General features: G+C 43.1%; 1 pseudogene; it reads left to right on the plus strand.

Annotated features, from left to right (window-relative positions):
- LOC102819422 overlaps nt 1–1,972 on the plus strand; it is a 7,092-nt pseudogene extending 5,120 nt beyond the window's left edge.
- The last annotated feature ends 544 nt before the right edge of the window (nt 1,973–2,516 follow it).

Raw genomic sequence — 2,516 nt, forward strand, 5'->3', positions numbered from 1 at the left:
TTTGGGTGTTGGGGAGGGCAATACAAGAAGTGGGGAGGAGGCGGAAGAATAAGATAGATAGGGGAACACAGAGACAGGTTTTCATGGCCTAGTGGGACAGAGGGAAATAGTGATGCATACTCAACCTTGGAACAACAGGGCTCTGGGATACAGGGATCTAGGGATAGCTTGAAGAGGGTAAATAATACTAAAATCCTTGACTGCCTTATGAATATTAGTTTCCCTTGCCTACTATTGTAATATAGACACTTGAGTGGGATAGAAAGGAATGTTGGGAAACATGATTAGAGAAAACTTGTAAGCCCGCATTTAGCCTATAACTGATTGGAATACCTAAAAGGGGTTCTACAACTTGCCCAGTGAAATAGGTCTCATGCAAAGCCTTTACAGAGTATAGGATCTTAGGTGGAATCCTGAGTCCCTTCCACAACCTTGTGAGGTGAGATATTCCCACTAAAAATGACAAGCAGTCGGGAACAACTACAGTGACAAAAGATACATTTTCATGAGGAACCTGACCTATACTCAGAGTGGTAGTTACTCTAAATACCAACAGAAAGAGAAAGAGTCTTCAAATCAAGTTTCAATGCTATCCACTCTGTACACAGGGTAGATAGGGATGGGCAACTTAGACACTAGCTACCTAAAATGAGCGGGCAATAAAGGCAAGAAGTAACTGGCTTACAAGGTTTCAAGAGGGAATTTAGTTTAAGAGTATGGGGAGAAAGAAAGAGTCCCCACTGAATAGCTGTCATCTTGTCTAGATGGGTCTGGTGAAAAGAGATGGGGATAAGATTCATAAGATTCAATAGTGAATAACTGTTATCATGACTAATCTCTACTGTCACAATTGTAAAGGTAGAAATTTTGTAACAAAAAAATGGGGAATGGTTAATCTTATAGTCTAAAAACAGAGGACCCTAGGACCATCAAGAGAGGAACGCACAAGCAGAATATGATACCTTATCCAGAGAAGTAGCAGCGCCAGCGATGGAGGCAGAGATGGGGGCATGGAGAGGGGGAGCGGCTGAGGACTCTAGATTCATGGACTAAGAAGAGAAGGACTAAGAGCTGGTGGCCAGGAACCGACATGCAGAATGTGCCCTTTGGAGATGTAAATTATTATGTATGCCTGAGTAGTTAAAAAAAAAAAAAAAAAAGTTTGCTCATCAGCTGGCAGACTCCTCCAAAGCTGTCAGCTCACTGGTGATGGACAACACTGGGATGGGTTGGTCCCTCCACGTCCGTGAGCTTCAAATTGGATATATAAATCTGCTAAGGAGTCCTGGTGTGCTGTGACCACAAGGTCGGCGGTTCAAAGTCACCAAGCTGCTCTTTGGAAACCCTATTCAGGGTCGCTACAACTCTACCAACCACAACAATGGCTGCTTTGACACGTTACTGTGAGGGTGGCTGGTGGTGGTGGCTGTGGGCCTGTAGAGAGTTTCTGAGGCTGTAAATCTTTACAGGAGCAGAAAGTCTCATCTTTCTCCTGTGGTGTGATTGGTAGATTCAAACTACTGACCTTGTAGTTAGCAGCCCAGCTCAAAAGCAGTTAAATGTGGTGCCTACACGAAAACACCTCACCAATCAAGGAACATTGATCATCATTAGGGCTTTACCTTTCTGAAAGGAGAGTCAGTGGGATTTGTTGCAGTCACTCTTTACCCTCTAAAACCAGAAAATGTGGAACCATACTGAATGGAGAAGAGGACAAACACCAGAGATGAGGGCAGTTTAAAGAAAACTCAAAGGGGCCATGAAAGGGCAAACCTGAGAGCTAGGAATGGAAGGAATTTGGGTGTTTCACTGCATGGAAGACTTACCTAAAGCTGGGTCATGTGTGTGGAAAAAGAAAACGACTAAACGGAAAGCAAGAACCATATCTTCTTTGCTCCACAGGATAAACTGGAAGCTGCGCTGTTCAGGCCGATCACTCTCCTACTGGATGACAGGATGCCACCTGGCATGAGACCATGTGCAGACCTGCTGTGGAGCCATTCCAGAAAGGTTACCCTCACCTAAGGACTCCCCATTTCTTCTTCTCTCCCCATTTGTAATTCATACTGACCAGGAGATTCCCAGGCATAAATGGTTCTCTCAGGCTCCAGGCTCAGGGCTCTCAGTCTTGATTGTCATTTGCAAACTACAAGAACCACAATGAAGAACTTTCTATATTTTTGAAACAATTAAAGTATTCCCTGTTCAAAGAGTGTATTAATTTGTTAACTAATTCCATGTATATTTGAGTGCCTAATACAGTAGGGGACTCCTGGTATGGCATTGTAGGATCAGCACTAGACTGTGAAACACAAGGTCAGCAGTTCAAATCCACCAACTGCTCTTTGGAAACCCTATACAAAGTCGTTATGAATCGGAACAATACAGTAGAAGTGAGCTAGGTACTAGAAGAAGGAAGAGAAATAAAAAAACAACAATTGTCCTTCAAGTGTTTATAATCTAGGAGGATAAACAGAGACACACAAATTGTTACAATGGATAATCAAAGCTACAAT

The sequence above is a fragment of the Chrysochloris asiatica genome, unplaced genomic scaffold (assembly GCF_000296735.1).
Source record: "Chrysochloris asiatica unplaced genomic scaffold, ChrAsi1.0 scaffold00136, whole genome shotgun sequence".
NCBI lineage: Eukaryota > Metazoa > Chordata > Mammalia > Afrosoricida > Chrysochloridae > Chrysochloris > Chrysochloris asiatica.